Source organism: Dermacentor variabilis, chromosome 2 (assembly GCF_050947875.1).
Source record: "Dermacentor variabilis isolate Ectoservices chromosome 2, ASM5094787v1, whole genome shotgun sequence".
NCBI lineage: Eukaryota > Metazoa > Arthropoda > Arachnida > Ixodida > Ixodidae > Dermacentor > Dermacentor variabilis.
The window spans coordinates 54,632,214-54,652,776 of NC_134569.1; the positions used below are offsets into that span (position 1 = coordinate 54,632,214).

Below are 20,563 nucleotides of genomic sequence, written 5' to 3' on the forward strand. Positions count from 1 at the left end.
CCGGCTTCGATAGATCAGTACACAATCTTAAAATATTGGCGGTTTTCTTTAAAAAATGTATTCATTGGCTTCTGTTTGTTTTTGTTTCTATACTACTGCATTGCAATTTATTTGTACTGGGAGGCGCGTGTGCCGACGGGGGCATCCGGTTCGGGCATTCATTGGTGGGTACGTACTTGTCCTCTAGTTTAGCACATAGCTGCATTCGCAATTTATAATTTGGCTGAACAATTTGTAACGGTTTATATCTGCAAATATACAACATATCTGATCTAGGCACGTCTCAACAATGTCATAATTAGCAGTCACATCACTGAACAGTCCTGCTCTATGGTTAGTTATAGTTATTCGCATACGGACGTCATGCAACCTCTGTAGCTATATGCGAAACGAAAGAACGAAGGGCTGCAGTGCGAAGCCATAGTCTGCTGGCTTTAATTTGTCGTGATCCCTACACATGGGCTTGCGCAAATATTGTTACGTAGTAGCTTGTGCCGCTATAGAAAGACGCTGTGACGAGAAGAGGAACATGATGTGGCGCTGTCGTCAATCAGTGGTATCGCTCTGCCCTGTGGTTTCGAGCTACGCGTTCTCCCTGCATATATATCTCCTGTAAATATTGTTCCCCGTAATATTTGGTGGAGGTGCGGGGTAGCGTCGTTAGCCAACACGGCAGAACAGACGTGTCGTCCGCTGCGGAGATCCAGATCCGGGCAGTACAGGGAGAATACAGCAACATTCTCCCCGTACACGCATGTATCCCCTGTAAATATTCTTCCCCGTAATAATATGACCAGCCGAACGCTAGGGTGATTCATTCATCGCAACCATTCCACTCAGTATACCGAGGTTGCTATCTCACGAAAGTGACAAACAAATTCAGCGTAAGCACGAAACTTGTGTCCAGTTACCTGCCAGATTAGAAGAATGCTGATGGCTTAGGAGCGCCGTTATAAGTGGTATAGCATTGCACTTTGTACGCGTAGACTGGTTCTGTAGTGATTATTTTGGCCGTGTAAGAACAGGTGCAAGACAGACATAAGATTAGATAGATAGATAGATAGATAGATAGATAGATAGATAGATAGATAGATAGATAGATAGATAGATAGATAGATAGATAGATAGATAGATAGATAGATAGATAGATAGATAGATAGATAGATAGATAGATAGATAGATAGATAGATAGATAGATAGATAGATTACTAGTATATGGATATGCCTGACGTGCTAATCCAGGTGAAATTGCGAGGCATAAAAGAAGGAGGGTCAGATAAAAACAAAGCCCACACACACACACTAAGACATACCCGCGCACCAAAAACACTAACACAAAGGTTGTTTACATTTTCGTACTAATGCTATAAGCGCCTCAGTGGAGCGCGGTTCAGGGATATTGCCACTGTTCAAGAACGCCCCGCAGTTGAAGTCGTCACCGCCCTGCGCACCAGCCCAGAATATCAGAGAGTGTTTAGTGCCATGCCAGCCGCAGCTGACGGCTACATCACTACTTGTTCTGAGCTATAACAAAGTGAATGTGGCCACTGTCACTTACTTCGTGACCTCTATGCAATCCATAGTTGTCTTCGAATCATCAAAAAACGCCAATAAGGTTTGTTTGCAGCGGGATTCGAACATGCCGGCTCAATAGTTTTGTATCTTTTTTTATCCGAAACCTAGAGATATCTCAGAGGAATGGCTGCGGCGATTACTTCGACGCAGGCAGGACGCATGGTTTTCCACCAGAGAGCCGCCTCTATTTCTCGAGCGCCGGTGACCTTGAAAAGCCATCTCTTTGAGAATAACTCTGAGAAATTGATGCTATTGAATACTTAAAAAAATATTAACTCATGCTTTAACGCAGAGCTGGTCTACGTGTGCAAAGTCTAAGTTCAAAACCTTCGCCCGTTCTCCTACAGCGACAATATCAAAGTTATTGCCCTGCTCGAAACGAAGTAGTCGCTACACTTGCTCCACATTTGTTAATATAACGCGACTCTCCTAATAGCCCCATTATTTAGCTATTTTACCAGCGTGTTCTTCTCCGCACGTTTTCTATATTCGTACAAATATTCGAACAGACAAAGTCACTGATTCCTCTCCCGGCAAAACACTTTTAGTGCAAATTTAATATATTCTTGTAGCCTCTTTATTCTACCAAAATTGTTTAACATTTTCTCGGGCGTTCTATTATAGTCACTACTCAATTCATGTACAACCTCTGAACCGATATACTGTGCAGTTCTTTCGGAGCGCGTTTTTGAAATCTAGAAACCGACCGTGCAGGTGATTAGCTAAAAATTGTGATAAAGTACCTCTAAACGTTCTGAATAACTGCCGCATTTGTAACTTGTCCATACATCATTGTCGTCAACCCTTAATCTACACTTTTAAATTTTCGGCACGCTGCGATCTTTGGTTATTTGTAGAGGTGCGGATGATAGTTTAAAATGTTGCGCTTTCGGTGCTTACGTTTACGTCCTCAAGCGGTTTTAGCCGCAGTAACAGATTCGCTGCACCAGCAAGTTGCACCAGGTGAGCCAGTGTGAGCTATTGTAAAATGTAGTATTGGGTGCTAAAACCTGCTAGTCGTGAGTGAGCTACGCCGGGAATTCACGAAAAAAGAAAATGTTGAGGAAGAGAAGGTGAAGGTCAGTCAATTGTCTTGACCTTGAACACACGTATAGGAATATGCCACTTAAGTGTTAAACTGGCCGGCCGGCGGATGAATTGGAGGCAAATGTGTCTTATAGCAACGTCACCGTCATTGTTACGTAGGTGTGCGCTGAAAGAGGGGTGCTTACCAAACGGGCGACATATCAACGCACCGCTGACACTGCTATTATTAAAGGAAAAACGGGAAAGACGATTGAGCTAAGGACAATTGGTAGGTTCCACCAGAGCCCTTTAATACGTAAGGATTAAAGCAATCTGGTGTTAATACTGGCGTATTAAAGCACTCTGGTTCAACTTAACAATTACAAATGGTTTAGTCTTGCCATGAGCGGAAACTTGACGAGATAGAAAAGGCAGAGAAACAAAAGACAGGTGGTATCACCACGTCCGGAGTCCCTGCACTATCAGTTTTGTGACGTCACATACTTTAGCAGCAACTAATGGTCCACGCGTAGTGCTAAACATCACATTGCATCTACAAACTAAAAGGAAAAAATAAACATAGGAAAAAATCAACAACAAAACGAAACAATCTCAGCACAACACCTTTTGTAAGCACTTCCTGCACAAAAGAGGACCCCAATATACCAGAAGTGCGTGACGTCACAATGGTGCATTCGTGCCACGGTTGTGAGTGCGAAGTTCAAAAAAGAAAGTTTGACCTTCTTTTTTTTTTTTATATCACTCCGGTAAAAAAATGTGGATTAGTTTTCAGAAGAGTAATTGTCTACCAATCCAAACTAATTTCGCGTTTCTGTTGATCTCCCCATTCAGCGTTGATTGAAAGTGAAAGTCAATGTTGGGGCCCGCTAGATGTCGGACCCTCTTAGTGTCCATCGAACCTAGCGCAAGAGAGAATAATACTGGGCGCCAAGTTACGAGTAGACGTCAGGCTAATCTTTAGCTGCGTTCAATACTGGGCCCCAGGCTGAAGCGTGAGTGGGAGGTAATAGCTCGTTTGTGCAAGCAGAACCATGGATAGAGCTAGTTAGTTTCGACTAACTTCTGACGTCTCGGCGTTAATAGGAAGGAACAAGAAGACGCGTGATATCCATTATTTCTGTTTTCGTTATCGCACACGTTCGGTATCGTGGGCAGGCGAAGTGCTGATTAGACGTTCGTTAGCGCTGAGCCGAAGTGGTTAGTATAGAAAGCGGGGAGAAAAACAAAAATATGGGTGCCCTCATTGAAAACCCCGTCGTCCATGATCAATATTAGCCTGCGCAGTCGCATATATACACACAGACTAGTAAATCATAATAAACTTCTATGGCACCTACTATAAGAACATTTAGGTATGAAATATATACAGGAGGAGGCCTCAGTCAAAGTCTGTAAGGGCGAGACCTCCGGTTAATACTTACAAAACAAAAATAAGATATCGCAAATGAAAAATTGATCTATACATGATTAAAATACATACATGATTAAATACATACATACATAAACACATACCAAACGATTACATAATGGTAAACGAAAAAAGAAAAGAACGAATGAAGAGGTTCATTCCATGAGCATATGAGGTATGGTTAGCCATGAATATTTATATGACAAAATGAAGAAGGCGCCGACTTGCGACGTGTGATGTAATGTTTGGCTAGAGCAGTGAAGCAACAACCAGAATATTGTGGCGCTACGTGAAGGTCGCGAGAAAAGGTATGTCAGGACTGTACCGTAATTCGATATAACGCATCGGGGTGAACGGCCTCTGATCAGCTTGCAATGTGCTAATATACTCGTAGCTAGGTCTTGAGTTCAATTAATTCGTACGTGGGCTAGCGAACTTTAAGTGAATCGCGGCGGGTACGACAATGAAAGCACGAGTACTCAGCATGCGTACGATGAACAGAAATCAGATGGCTAATCCCCACCGTGCTCAGACAGCTGCTATGCCCTGCGTTCGTTCGTTCGTTCGTGCGTTCGTTCGTGCGTTCGTTCGTGCGTTCGTTCGTGCGTTCGTTCGTGCGTTCGTTCGTTCGTTCGTTCGTTCGTTCGTTCGTGCGTTCGTGCGTTCGTTCGTGCGTTCGTTCGTGCGTTCGTTCGTTCGTTCGTTCGTTCGTTCGTTCGTGCGTGCGTGCGTGCGTGCGTTCGTTCGTTCGTGCGTTCGTGCGTTCGTTCGTTCGTTCGTTCGTGCGTGCGTTCGTTCGTGCGTTCGTTCGTGCGTTCGTGCGTTCGTTCGTTCGTGCGTTCGTTCGTTCGTGCGTTCGTGCGTTCGTGCGTTCGTGCGTTCGTTCGTTCGTTCGTTCGTGCGTTCGTTCGTTCGTTCGTGCGTTCGTTCGTGCGTTCGTGCGTTCGTGCGTTCGTTCGTTCGTTCGTTCGTTCGTGCGTTCGTTCGTGCGTTCGTGCGTTCGTTCGTTCGTTCGTTCGTGCGTGCGTGCGTGCGTGCGTGCGTGCGAGGGTGTGCGTGTGTATGAATGTGTTTCATTGTTTATAAACGTTTCATTTTTATAAAGAAGAAACAAGTGAGTGCGAAATATCTCACTCTGGCACACTGCAACACGTGTGAACTCATAATGGAGCGAATCAAAACAGGTTACACTTCCACAGGTCGACCCTTCAGTAAATGCACATTTTTAAAGAGGTATCTCATGTTGTAGACTACGTCAATTTGCGTCTAGGCCAGCTGCATTCAGCTTGTTGCGACGCCTGTTTCTCGAAGCTCGACCGACGTTACTATTGGGTAGCGTGGCGTTGTCGGCGGGCTGCAGGCGTCCGGTAGACCATGGCGACCAGGCAAGGACGAGACGATTTCTAGTGCGAAACTTGCACTGTTTATTCAATGGTTGGTGAAGGATAAGAAGAAGAAAATGAATTAAGTGAAAAAGTACATTGCGGGGCCCCTTAAATAGGCCCACTGAAATCGTAGGCGGGATCTTGCTCACGTGAACGTCACGTGACCGGCGCTGCGTCTGGTTGTGGATGGGCCGCTGGTTTCCTCTCCCAGGTGACTTTTCACAAGGTTGCCTCCGCTGGTGGTAACCCGCGGGTCCTGGGGACCGTAGGCGGCTTGGTCCCTTGTCTTCTAGGCGTCGTAGGTTCGCGGAAAGGCTTTTCACGCACACACACAAAGGGGCCTGTAAACACTGCGGGGCGCCCGCCAGACCGGCGACCACCCGAGACAACCATAACAAATTAGGAAGCCACCCTCCGTTTCGATGAGGCATGGTGGTTGAGCATCCTTTTTGTCCGGGGTGTTACACGCCAACCATAACAAGCTCAAGAGGGTCTAGACCAGGTAGTGGGACGGGATCATGGTTTGTATTCAGAAGAAAATGTTCCTATGCGATAGGATCGTTCAAAAAAGTAGGTGCCAGCCAGTTGTGGCGTTGGACATCGTATTATTAGCGAAGGTAGCTGGCCAATGGGAAACAGCTCACACGAAGATAAGCGCTTGTGAATTCGGTCCCACATTGTTTAGTGGTGGTACGTAGTACCTCCAGGCCAAACTCTTCTTTCAGTTTCAGTTTATTTCGTTCATAAATGGCATACAGAAGAAACAGAAGTATACAGTACAGAGTTCAGGTCCCGTGTTGTTGCGGGAGCTTCACGGGGGTCTGAGCGAATAATTTCGACCTTGGTGCTAGTGCAAGCCAAGGATACCGCCTGCGATAGAAAGGTGGGCTTTTCCGTGCACAAATGGCTCGCGGCCGCCACCAACGGCATTTCGCAAGGCTGGCCAGCCGGTCAAAGTTTTGCTCGCAGAGCTAAAACCGCCTCTCTATCCAGTAAAAAGAAGCAAGAAAAAAAAAAACGAACGAAAGAAAGAAAACCGAGCAGAGGAACACGTGGAGGCCCGCACGATTGCTCCGGCGGAGAAAAACAAACTTTCAAGCCACAGAGCAACGGGCCCGTCAAGTCTGTCTTGCTCTTGCGAACTGACCGAGGAACGAAGCCAGGAGCTAGGAGCGATAAACATGGCTCTGACTTCAGCGTGGGCGAAACGAGAAGCGTCTCCTCTTCGCGTCTGCGGAAGGGATGCGCGCGGCGATAGCTTGTGGACTCGACACGTGCTGTGATGCACATGTATCCCCAGTGTGTATAGCTTGAAATGCGCATTCCGTCACTAAAGAGGAGGAGCAGAAAGCCGAGGTCACGCGACCCCGCGTACGACGAGATTGGTCTCTTTCACGGACAGCCACCGTGTGTACGCATAAAGGCAGGCGCAGACGGAGCCAAAACAGAAATAGGGTGGGTGATTGATTGCTTCACTCTTTTCTACTGCTCATCTAAGTATTTTGATAAACTTTCTTGCGGGGCGTGTAACGACCACCCATCCGAGATAAAAATTTAAACGTCGCGGGCGTAAGGTTGCTTCCACAAGGCCCGGGGCAAGGGCGCTAACCGGCAGACGGCGCCAGTTTAGAAGAGCGAGCGGACTTGCTTTCACCGCGGTCGGGTTGCGTTAGAAGACCGCGTGTAAGTGTTGCAACGCCGCACCTTCGAAGCAGCCAGCGAGGATTCTTCGTTGGCCGGTGGGGTCCCAGCGAGTGCGCGCTGACGATACCCTTGAGGAACAGTGTTCATCAAGTGCACCGTGCGCTTTCTCCTCGAATTCAACAGCACCGCACTCCATGCGCGAACAAAAACGATACTGAGGTAAGAAGACCGACAAAGGAGACCACTGTTAAGCAGTAATACCAGAATTTTATTGATATAGCGAAACAAGCAGTCTTCGGCGCCGCGTAACATGTATAATCGAGCTCTCTGTGGTCATTAAAAGATTGATATGTAAAGTGAGCGTTTCAAGTCACTGTATGTGTCAGTATATCAGGCTGCAGCACGCAGCATGCCTAAATATTTTTGCCGAATCGTTTTCTTCTGAAGGCACAGAAACGCTAATTCAAATTCGTAGTGCTGCATCAGGGGCTTCTGGTCTTGCTCTATAGGATGAACGAAAATACGTAATTGACGTAAGCGACCCTGCCATCTTTAAAGTTAAAAAAGTACTGAAGCCGATTCCCAAAAATATTAAATTTTGTGTACAAATGCTAACACCTGTTTTAATACTCTAGCTGTTGACGTTTGACTAAAACGTTACACAGCCGCTGTTCCTTAGAAACGCTATGAGCAAGTACTCCTATATAATAATCACGCCGTTGAAATATTCACGTAACGGTGGCCGAAATTTTGATTGCCGTTATAGGGTACTAGCATAAAGTGGGTGGCGCTGCGGCACATATTCGTCCGAAAAATGGAGCCGGTCCGAAAAATTCGGCTGTGAAAATCCGTCGGATACTATATTGGATATTTTTTTTTCAGTTAAATTCTGCTGTAAAGCGGGCACAAAAAAAAATGGTGAAGTCATTGGTGTGCGTACAACGATCATAGGCATTATCTGAAAATCGGGCGTTTTACAACCAAATTATAGAGTAGGTTGATGTGCGTAAAGCGTATTTCTAGGTTCCTCCCCTCCACCCTCATTGTACCCACCCTCTGTACTCCACCCTCTCTCATCAGATGCCTCTGCTGCATTGCGGCCGGTTTTGTAGATGGTTCTTTATGTAAATTTATAATGCGAACTTAAGGCTATAAACCGATGTGCAAAGAGAACGAACATTTGTGACCCAGTGTGGAGTACTTACGAAGATTTTCTTTCCCCAATACGGTTTCTCTCTTCCTGAAAGGCGTAATGAATATCGCAACTCTGGATAACCTGCGATTATTGTCATTGTCAAACAGTGCAAATCTTAGGTAGTACACGGATGCTGCGTTTATTCATTACTAGGGTCGAAAGCTGGTAAACTTAGTTTGAGATTACACTTAGTTCACCATATTCTCTCCACCGGTTAACTCAAAATCGCTGAGGGCAAACTCATCTTCCTTGGGCTATGTCAGAACAGCAAAGGCTGAAGACAATTGCCCCACTAGCAACAGTAGCAGCTACACGGTGCCAGGAATGGGGATCGCACAACGGTTCAAGATAGGACATAGGACGTCGTCTACAGCAGCTGAGTTGACCGGAGTTCGAGAAGCAGTTCGCTGCATCCTGCAACAGAGTTTCGAGAAGTGGACAGTGTTCTGTGACTCAAAACCAGCACTGCAACTCATCAGCAATTATATGAGTGACAGAACCGCATATAGTCCTCTGGTTTATGACATCATATCTCTGCTTGCTGAGGCGTCTCATTCCGGGCATACCATCCTGCTGCAGTGGATTCCTGGCCATTGCGGAATAGCTGGAAACGAACAGGCTGACGCGGAAGCAAAAAAGGCGCACACTGACGGAACTATTATACAAATTCATTTTTCCCGGTATGACATTAACGCCTTGCTCCATACCTCCCTCAAAACTTCTACGGCGCGACATTGGGACAACCCCAAACATCGACAAGAGCGCCTCCATAGACGACGCTGGATTACAATTCCGGCTTCCACTTCGGTTGCGGGGAAGCCAGGAAACACTCATTCATCGATTACGGCTGGGTGTGGCATACACCCACCGATACCTTCACAAGATTGGACAAGCACGGGACCCTGAATGTAGCGTCTGTCACAATCTCGAGACAATAGCTCACGTTCTTTGCGTGTGCCCTCAATATGCGGCCGAACGAAGAACACTCAAATCTACGGTTGACAGCTTGGACTCCCGCCCCTTTTCAGAAGAAAAGCTTTTGGGCACGTGGAGGAGTGTTCACTGTGCCCAACGTGCCATAAAATCACTTTTGAATTTTTTAAGTGAGACTGGTTTAGACGATCGCCTCTAGAAGCTGTGAGACGTGCAGTCAGTGCGAAATGTGTTTGCGCAATAACTTTTTGTGACAAGATTACTTTTTGTATGGACAAGATTACAGTTACGTGTATTGCGTCTTCAGTGCGCATCCGCATATTGGACAACGTGTATATAGTATCTCATTGTACCATAACATAATCACCCGCCACCTATCTTTCCCTGTATTTCCCACTTCCTCTTTCTCCAATGAGGAGTAGCAGGCTAGAGACACGCTCTCCAGGCCGACCTCTCCTCCTTTCTCTTCATTAAAATCTACTCCTCCTCCTCCTCCTCGACGTAATTGAACTAAGGTGCGAATGAGACGTTGCCAAGAGGTGGATGGCATGGCTTACTATTTGGCATTACATCGTAAAGTAAACGAGTGACAGGTGACAACAAACAAGCAACTTACGAGCAGGTTACGAGTAAGTCACAAGGAAAATGCTTCCGTTTGCCATTCGCACACAGTTTTCGTTAGTTTTCATTTTGAAGGAATTTTTTTAGGAACTCAGCAGACGATTAATCGCCGGGATGAAATCCTGACTAACGTGCTTAAGTGCTAAAGTAATGCAATAATCTAAACCAATACACAGCTAATTTTTTTCTCAAATCGATGCCACCATGTTGGTTTCGATCCGTGACCGCGCATTGCAGTTCGCGAGGAGCAAATCCGAGTGTGCGTGCTTCGAATGGGAGAATCCGAAAACCTGCTACGCACATAACGTGCTGATTTCAAAACATGCGCAGGTGGCTGCAATGGCACAGCCGATCAGCGTGTACCGTCGGGCAGCCGGCGAACGTGGAGATTATTATCGCCGCGTGAACACGAAAGCGTATCGATTTCTGTCGGCGCAGACGGCAGAGCTCAATCTTTATTCGCGAAGACAAAGTAGCCGCAATGCCCATACGCACGCGTTGAAGCGAACGGACACTTAGGGGCAAACGTGCGTTATGAAAGAGTGGAAAACGGGCCCGACGAAAGAAAGGAGTGATTACGAAAGCGTCGTTCACGAGTAACGCTTTCGGAGAGCGTGAGAAGAAGGAAGAGCCGAGCACCGTGCTCTGGCTTCGCACGAACAAGTCGCTGCCATATCTGTAGAAACCGGTCGCACTATCTGTTTCTATGGCGACGAAACAGTAATGCCGGGCTGCTGCCCAGGGCAGCTGCTTACAGGCTGCAGATGATGAATACAGACAAAAGATCCCACGAAGATCAAAACGAAGATCAGCTACACATCCTGGCGTGGCTTCTGTATGGACAGAACTTGTAGCTACCCAACGCTTAGGACAGGTGGCGCTACACGACTTGTCCGATTGGTGCCATCTTGAAAATGCTGAGGCCATGTGTGCCTGGTGCCCAATGCATTCCGCTTCCGTTGTAGTAACATCGAATAGCTTGCGTATACAAAAATATTTCGCTGTGTGTGTGTGTGTGTGTGTGTGTGTGTGTGTGTGTGTGTGTGTGTGTGTGTGTGTGTGTGTGTGTGTGTGTGTGTGTGTGCCTGTGCGCGCGTGTGCGTGTGTGTGCGTATGTGGCAGTACTAGCAGTAGTAGTAGTAGTAGCAATAAAGCTCTTTTGAAACGTTGCGGACATGTGTTCGAAACGAAAAGTTGCTGTCATCGTAACAAGTTTCCAAGTCTTATCCCAGCCATCGTAGGAATACACTGTCTGTGTTATCAGCATAAGAACGTATAAAACTTCTTCCACCCCCCCTCCAAGAAAAAAAGAACAGCAACAACAAAGAAATAAACAATTCCGGAAGCCAATTCAGTACAATTTCGGAAGCCATTTCAGACACATTGTTAGCCTTCAGTCTGCAAAGCGTGTGCAATATTTAAGTCAACATGTGGGCATTTCTTTCGCTCGCTGCCTGCGGCGTTGTTTTAAAGCGGCCCTGGAACCACTTTTTATCGAAGTCGAGAAATGCTTTTGAAGTTAAAGTAGGCTATTTCACAAATTATTTGCTGTGAAAAGTACTTCAGTGCGTGCAGCAGAAGCGTAGTTATTTGGCAATCAAACGTCCCCAACGCGGTGCAACCGCTCCTTCTTCAATGACTTGCGCTGCGAATGCTACGACGGTGCGGCGGGTCCCCGTAACTGAACGTCGCCGTGGCGCGTCGTTCGACTTTGATTTTGGGCGGTGACATAGACGTCACTACTTCCGATTTTGACACACCAAACATGCACCAAACGCGGTTGCGCTCAGCGAGTGCGCTCAGTCGGTGGGACCCGTCGGGACACCCCGCGTCGGCGTATGCGCTGCGCAGCAGAGCGCAGCTTCGTGCAACATAGCCACGCGTGTGCGCAGCGTTTGCTTTGCGCACGACAGGGCTCGAGTGCGCTCAAGTCTGGCCTTGCTACGTGGTGCGGACCGGCTGTGTCCTGCACCGGCTTGACCGAGGGATAGTAGCTACATCAAACTTACGCATATTTGAAGCGCTATCAATAGCTCAATACGAAGCGAAGTCTGCCAAGGTGTCTAACCAGCAAAAGCGGCCAGGAGTCAGCGCACGCCGGAAACCGTGCGTGTGGTCTGACCTTAAGCTTCGCGTGGTTCGAGGCTAGTGGAGTGTTCAAAACTGGTCCAAATTAGCGAGACCCGACGACTACGACTCCGATGAGCAGGGTAGCCAATGTTTAATTCCGACACGGCGGCCGCCGCCGGGCGTGAGCAGACGATAGTCACCTTCTTCTGCAAGTGCGGAATTCTTATCGAAAATCAAAGGCAGAGTTCCGCTTACTTCAGCCTGTTTATTAAACTGCGTCAATAAACATACAGAGTAACAGTAAAGAAGCGCTCTGATCCAAACACCCTTCTTGATTGATGTCAGTTATTAGCCAATTGCAGCCGCTTATGAGAATCTGCAATATTAGGAAATAAAGCTTCCAGAAAATAGTGAGGATCAGGCTACTGTTTAACCCCCTCATGCATACGGGCCTCATATGAGGACACATATTTATCCTGCTATAAAAGTCGTCCAGTTGCTTGCAGCGAGTCACTAGCCGCATGGTGTCCTCATTTGAGGACATGCCAATGTTTCTAAACTGTTACACAAATGGCGCTTGCTGTCCATGTTTTTTGAAGCGCCAAGCTCTAAGGGAGAGTAGGCTCTTTCGAGGTCACTGAATGTTCGCAGAAAACAAAAAATAATTGCTCGACAGGCTATGGTGCTCTTGGACTGTAAAAAAATATCTGCGCAAGGAACAACTTTTGATCCATATTATCTGCTTTTGTTGCCGTTTTTTTTTCTTTCTTGGCTATGGGCTCGGTACAAGGAAAAGAACAGGTGTCCTCAATTGGGGACATTATGCATGAAAAGTCTAGCCTTACCTGCAGCGCCACCAAACAAAAATGTACCCGCAGAAAGCCAGACCTGGACTGAAAGCGCATGTATTTTCCCGCGCTTTTCGTGCACGGTTGAGGCAGCTTTTGTGGGAGTTTTTGGGTGTGTATAAGTCCCGCATTTCCGTAGACTGTGGGAAAAACGATACTTTTCCATGATGTCTTCAAAGCGAGGACTGTCCACAGAGGAAATCGATGCTCTTTTGGACCTCTCATCTGACTATGATGAGGATTCCGAGGCGGATGATTGGGAGCAACTACTCACCGACCTTGACACTTCAAGCAGCTCAGAAGAGAGTGATGACCGTGAGCTTGTGCGTGCTAACGGCGCTTCAACAAGCTCTGCTGCAAGGGCCCCCTCGAAGACATCTGCCGCGAGAACGGACAGCACAGTGTGGATCGCCGACAAAGACAACGACTACGCAGGAAAGCCTCCTGATTTTTTTGGTGACATAGGGTCAACGTGCACGGCACACTTCCGAATGACTACTTCCTAGCCGAATTTCCAGACTCATTGCTGGAGCACATTGTTTTTCAAACAAATTTGTATGCAGTGCAAAAAGGCAAAGATAACTAACGGTTCACTTTGCCAGAGCTAAAAGTCTTTCTTGGCACGTGCTTGGTAATGACTTACATCAAATACCAAAGAAGCAGGAATTACTGGTCCACAAAATCCGGCCTTAGAATGGACATTGTCGCCGATTCAATGCCTCTAAACCGTTTTGAGAAGATTCGATGATTCCTTCTCTTCAGAGATAGGACCGACACTCTAAGCTACCAGAATGACCGCGTGGCTGGGATGAGGCCAGTCATTGATGCACTCAACGAAGCATTTTGCTCGGCAGTTGATTCTGAGGAATACCAATCCGTGGACGAGATGGTGATTCCATTCAAGGGGCGCTCCTCCATAAAGCAATACCTCCCAAGTAAGCCGACGCGCTGGGGCTTCAAGGTGTGGGTGAGAGCAGGAGTGTCTGGCTAGATTTATCGCTTTGAGGTATACCAAGGGGCAACTGATGGGCGAGCCAAAGTATCAAGCGAATTTGGTATGGCCGGAGACGTTGTCATCAGGTTGTCCGAGGGACTTGAAGGAAAAAATCATAAACTTTATGCCGATAACTCCGTCACATCTATGGCCCTCGTCCGAAAACTCAGAGAGAATGGAATAATGTTTGTTGGGACATGCCGTGCAAACCGTCTGCAGGGAGCGGATAAAAAGCTAAAGCCCTTGAAGGAGCTCAAAGCGGACATAAGAGGAAACACATCAATTTCCACCTCAGCAGACAACATCACAGTGACAAGGTGGCTGGACAACTCGCTTGTTCACGTTGTTTCCAGCTATGCAGGACGGCAGCCCGAAGGTACTACCAGAAGGTACAACAGAAAAGAGTGAAAAGTAATGGATGTCACCAGGCCGTACTCCGTGGAAGTTTACAACAAACACATGGGAGGTGTCGACCTCATGGATTTCTTGATTGCAAGGTGCAGAAATGACGTACGAAACAAAAGGGGCTACTTGAGAATGTTCTTCCACCTACTAAATGCAGCAGTTGTGAACACCTGGACTGTGTGGCGGTGGGACAAAGGTGCGGAGCATTATATGGACCAACTTTAGTTCCGAAGTCTCATTGCCAAGGCGCTCATATTTCGCGGCGAAGCAGACCTGAGCTCGAAGCGACGAGGCCGGCCATCCAACGATTCTTCGCCAGCGCCTATAAGAGAGTGCTCCTGAAAAAGAGGTTGGACGGCGGGCGCCATTTCCCAAATAAGAGCGACCAAAAGTACGCCAGCCGTTTTCGGAGTCTCGCCTGCCGCAGCAAGACAAGGTACCTCTGCGGTCGCTGCAACGTCCCCCTTTGTCCAGAGTACTTCGAGTCCTTCCACAGTGCATAAGTGGAATGTGCAAGACCGATCGTCAGCATTTCAATTAGAATTGTAATTGGTTCTTTCAGTGTTCTAGTATGAACGCTCAATAAGTTTTAGCCACATATATTTATTGTGTACTTAAACCAGAGACTAATATTGGCTTACAGCACTGTCCTCATTTGGGGACAGATCGGAAGTGTCAGAGACTCTTGATTACTTCCAATAAAATCTTATCATAATCTTTGTGGCCTCTAGTAACGCTTTTAAGCAAAAAATAATTTTTTCTCCTCTGGATTTAATTCATGCATGAGAGGGTTAAAAGAGCGGTTGATAAAAAGGTGACTTCGCGTTCCGCTGGCGAGCTCCGCGCTTCGCGCGTGACTGCAAAATTTGGCTGAGATGTTCACAGCAGCGCATGCTATTCGCCGACTATGTTTTTTTTTTTTGTTTTTTACCAAGCACGAGGAGTAGCTCAGGAACCTTTTAACGCCTTCGTGCCCCATGAAGCACGTAAGTGCGACTTTTCCTATGCGTGCGGTCTGCGGACAGTTATGCATTAAATTGACGGTAACATCGCATACTACGTTGTATACACGTAGACAACGCAGGTACTAACGCCCACGCCGCCTAAGAGGTCTAATTAAAATGGTCTATAATTCAGTGGGAATGCACTTACCATTAATCAAGGCTGATCGATAGAGGAAAAACTAGGGCGGTTGAAGAAAACGGAACCAATTGAAGTGGCAATTGCTGCGCTTGTATCCGTTAATTTTCTGAACCTGCCGGCCATATAAATGAATGCGCTAGAGTTATTAAGCTGAACGGCGATATTTAGCACTAAAGGCAATGCTATGCCGATCAACACGATGAAGGTGTAGCGACAGCATATTAGCAATACAGTGCCTGCCGGGACGTTTCTTTCCCGCTTAAGTTGTAGTTTCAGATATCATTGGCTTTGTACGGCTGTGATAGTTACTTGCAAGGCGACATGGTGCTCTGAAGATGGTAACAGCTCTGTCGATTTAATTGTTTTTAAGATGACTGTTCACTGATTGTTCTCGGGTCGTTCTTAAGACGTCACTGCGTCATGGTTATTTGAGATTTTTCTGAGACCGTCTAGAGAGCGACAGTGCAGTCGGGCAAGTTGACTGTTACTCTGGCATGCTGCTACGGTTGAGTTTTTCGATGGCCTTCTTTTTACTAAATTTATGGGGGCAGAGTTCATGATAAGGAGATCCTCACGTCTTCCGCGTTCTGTGCAGCCCTGCAGGCCATTTTAGGCCCTGACAAAGTTGTCAGAGTGCTTAGGTATCATCCAGACTGTCTTGTGATCGTGAGAGTTAAGCCCGCCTTGACACAGACTTAGGAAAGTGCACGAGGTCTCATTTTTGTTCAGATCACATAGAAGAGCTCACATAGTTCGCCTTCATTCACGCCCAATGACCGCGAGAAAGTGCTCCCTTGTAGTCGTCTTTCACGCGATATGTGTTGTCGGCCATTTAATAGATTTAACAATATGATTATTCCAAGGTCAATCCTATTCCAAGGTCAATGGAGCAAAAAGATAGGACCAAGACGTGTGAGGGCTCAAGACAGAACGCTAGGCTTCACATGACCAAACAAAAGGACCAACTGCATTCCATGTTATCTCAGCGAGAGACACTCTTCCCGTTACGATTAGTATTCTTGCGCTATGTGCAACGACTTGGAACCCGGCGCTGATAAATTAAGCAGGCCATTATCGCTCTCTATGTGGTTATGATCAAAGGGAGCAGCTTAGCAAACTATATCATCTTACTCCTTGTTTTGAATAAGAGATCGAGGAACGGAGGGAGGGAAGGAGGGATGGATGGATGGATGGATGGATGGATGGATGGATGGGTGGATGGATGGATGGATGGATGGATGGATGGATGGATGGATGGATGGATGGATGGATGGATGGATTCTTCCATTTATTACACCCATCGCTTCTGGGAACTGTAAAGGTGCCACTACCTACCATCCATGGCTGGATATGAGTAGATTCACAGCAGTTCATTTGCTCGTTAGTGTCGTGTCGGAGAACACTGGGTAGCTGAAGTAGTGGGTTCAACTACTTGAGTTACCTGGAGCTCTGCGTCAAATCAATTTAGTTAAATTCAAATACATTTTATTGCAGTTGCCAAAAAGAAGATAAGGGCAGCACTCTATTGACCACCCCTTAACTACAGCTTAAATTTAACGAAGGAAAGAGCAGCGGGTCGTTTACGGTCTTTAACACTCCGATTATGGCCAGAAATCTGAAGCCAGAATTTTCTACTGGAATCGAGATGTCGATTCCTGAAAGAAAAAAAAATACCATTCTTCGTAGCAAAATTCTTATCGTAGAAGTGTAATGCTGCCTCTTGAAGGAAAAAAAGAAAAAAAAACTGCGAGTTTTCCATCACCGTTCGTGTCACAAGAATCCGTGCGCGTATATGGGCAGGACAGGCGTCATAAAAATAGACTACGGATAAATATATATGTTGGTACGCGATTTCGTTGCGCACCGCTCTCACGTTGCAGCATTGACCACGGCAGGAAGCCTCTGTCGTCGCTATTCAGCGGTTGGCGAGGCAGGGCAGTTTTGTGGAAAGGAAACCCCACGTGGTTAGGAACTACACAATGACGACGCCTACGTTCTTTTTCCGAGCAATCACCATTGCATCGCACTAAAAGCAACCGGTATTTTTCTCTCTTACACCAGACGCAGAGCTCACTTCAAGTAGAGCTCGGCGAAACGGTGGCCGTTTTCACTGGCTGGCCGGGATTGGATTAAGGTACACAGCGTTCAACATAAGCAGGTCGTTTCAATACGAATGTATAGCGTACAGGAACTGTGCTGTATAGAAAGAAATAGGTTGCTTTACTGCGATAGCATTTACTAGGAAAACCAAGGTTTCCTTTCATGCACACGCTACACAGCAGCGTGAATTGTCGCGTTGTCCTCTTCGTCGTGTGGTTGTTGTCGTAGTCGTTGTGAATGCATACAGTTGCATACATCATGCACGCCCTGTCACTGCGTATACAGTTGAAGCAGTCTCTACTTATAGATAACTAGAAACTGGTGGTAGGCTCGCGGAACAAATGCTAAGTGGGTATACTCTGAACAGCGATTGGAGCAGATAATACAACTGCAACATGTACGCCTATAGTGCAGCCAGCTGAAATGTTAAGTGAATTTTTGGCAAGTAAAATATTCAGTCGGTGATAAATACACAATTTATTGTGCCCACTGGTGCGATAAACATGGTGCAGTGGCAATCACCTCTTTATCCATAATGCACCGTTTTCTTTCTTTGAGAGAGAAAGAGAGAGAGCAAGCAGATGGAAAGTAGAAGAGGTATACATGACGAGTGTTCAGCTTGTTACCTTGCGCTGGGGTAAAAGAAAGCGAGAATTCATAAAGAGGGAGGATGGCGACAGTGATTTTTCTTTAGAGGAACCACTGAATGATTTTGATGGCACATTTGACATATAATGCAGGCGCTCGCTTTATGCGCCTACCTCTACTTCCTCTCTGGTCATTATATAGTGTGTACATACCATTGAAATCGACAAATCTTTCTTAGGGGCAGACAGGTTAGCGTGGCCTTTTCATGATGTAACCACATAAGAAATGCTTCTGCCAATTTGCGGCGAAACCGAACAGACGTTGTATGAAGACAATTTCAATATAAATGGAGCAATATTGCTACTACAGAGAGCAATATTGCTATCTATAACGTGAATAAGAAACGTTTCCAAACAAATTTACGCCCGCACCTAATGGTTACGTTCAGTTTATTACGAAAAAATTGAGACGCCTAAAGATGCATGAACAAGGTCAACAGTGCGATCAACTGGTTTATAAGTTCACTGTAGGTCATTGCATTGTACTCCATGGCAATGTATAATGTAATGATCATTGTACTTCTTTGTGTCGTACTCCAGAACATAAATTTTCAAACGAAATGCTCTGGGACCATATGCTATAGCTACGCCTTTCGCTGGCAGCACAAGTAATTTATAAAGAAAAGAGTTTACTCTTGCGCCAGCAAGGGCTCTCACTTACAGAGAGTGTATACAGTTGGGCTAGTTGGCGTATGGTCTTTAGAATGGAAACAGCGAAAAAAAAAGCAAAGGAACTGAACAAGAACGTACACAGAAACAGCCTCTTGTCTCCTTCTCGGCGTTGGTTACGTTCCTCTCACTCCTGCATGGCAGATCGCCCGACAGTGGTAGCCGAATTTCGAGCCCTTCGCAATTTCTAATTGCGGTAGTAATTACATCAACACTCCAAGCTCATTTTTTTGCCGTCGCTGTTGCCGTGATGTTCCGTATGACGCCTAAGGGCCATAACACCGTCACCGTGCGCTGTATGCTGTACGTGCGAGTGAAAGCGTGCGAGGGAGCCGACGATCGGCGGGGAAATCTCGCGCACTAAAGGGAGGAAAGCGAGGAGTAAGCGCGCCGACTTCCGCCGCGCGCGAGGCACTGTGGGAAGGGGAGGAAGGGGGCGGTGGCATTGTAATCTGGCAGCAACTGCGTATAGCCTTATCTGCGTTGGGACAGAGTCTATAGCAGCGCCTACGACTCATACGTTTGTGCGTGCTGTGTTTTCGCCGCTCAGTTTGCGTTGAAGCGATAGAGAGCACGAAGGTCACTTCGCTTGCTGCTGCTGCCGCGTTTCCTCACGCCAGCGTTTTGACGGCGAGCGTCCGCGGTCATGGAGAGTGATGTGTTCATGTTTGACAGAGCACGCTGACACCATGCCTGTTAATTCAGTTAATAAGCGAATGCTTACAAGTTTATACGGACGTTAAAGTTACTATCCTTACTTTGTATAGCTGTCTACTAATTTGCTATCGCAATTGATGTTTCGCCTTTCAAGCAAAACTGCGAGTTCTTCTCGAAACGAGAAACGCGTGAGCGAGCAAGGAAGGTATATGTCCTTGACTCTTTGCTCATAAAATGGCGTGCATGCAACGCGAAAACTGGGAGGAAAACGCGACGCCAAGGACGGAGAAGATTCCGGGCCAAGAGAAAGAGGCGCGGCTGCGGCGAGTGGTGCCTCGCGGAGTGCACTACCGTGTTCGTCGGCGACAGTGAGAAATGAAGCGAAGCAGCGAGCGAATAATCCACGCAGCAAACTCGACTCGAAGCAGCAAAGGTGTTTACTGCAGAATCACGCCGTGTGCACAGGTGTGCCGGTCTGCACGGAACCTCGTCACACCGACGAGAGTCGGCTGCGGTGGGAAAAAGCCAGCTCGCTGCCGACTCTTGGTTCTTACGCGGCGTACATGCTTTGTCACGTTCACCGAGCGAGAGAACACGGAAGAAGCGTCTGTGTGAGGGTGTGCGCATGTGAGCGCTTGTCGAAAAAAAAAAGAGACAGAAAATTGAGAGAGACAACGTACAAGTGAACGCGGGTCTGCAGAGGATCAAGTGAAGGGGTCAAGATCACTCAATGCCGTTGTTATCGTTCTTTTTTTTTTTTTTTACGAGCAGGAAAAAATATATATCACTCGTCCGTAGGGGGAATGGGTGATCAATTTCTCTTTTTTTTTCTCTTTTTTTTTCTTTGATAGGTCAGGAGGTCAAGTTATTTTGACCTCGATAGTGCAGGCTTCCTGCCTCAGCAGAGGCGCGAAATCTTCCTTTTTATTGTTTTCCTTCTATTTGTGAAACGTGATCGCACAAAAGGACCCATTAGTCCCCCAATGTTGCAGAAAGTCAGGGAAATGACGTCGCCACAGAGTGAGCGCGCGCAAGTACAGACGTCTAGGGAGTTGAGCTATTGCCTTTGATAAAGATATGTTACTCCGCATAAAGAGGTAATACTGTCTCTTCGTAACAGAACTTCTCCCATGACGACTCGATCGCAGTGCTAGTGAGAGACATATTATTATTATTATTATTATTATTATTATTATTATTATTATTATTATTATTATTATTA

At 46.6% G+C, this 20,563-nt stretch overlaps 2 protein-coding genes across 4 annotated transcripts in view; one reads left to right on the forward strand and one right to left on the reverse strand.

The window, feature by feature from the left end:
* LOC142571891 (unconventional myosin-Ie-like) overlaps positions 1-20,563 on the reverse strand; it is a 351,690-nt gene that overhangs the window by 144,586 nt on the left and 186,541 nt on the right. The gene's annotated exons all lie outside the window — the stretch shown is intronic.
* Positions 1-20,563, forward strand: part of LOC142571890 (uncharacterized) — a 473,725-nt gene that overhangs the window by 1,313 nt on the left and 451,849 nt on the right. The gene's annotated exons all lie outside the window — the stretch shown is intronic.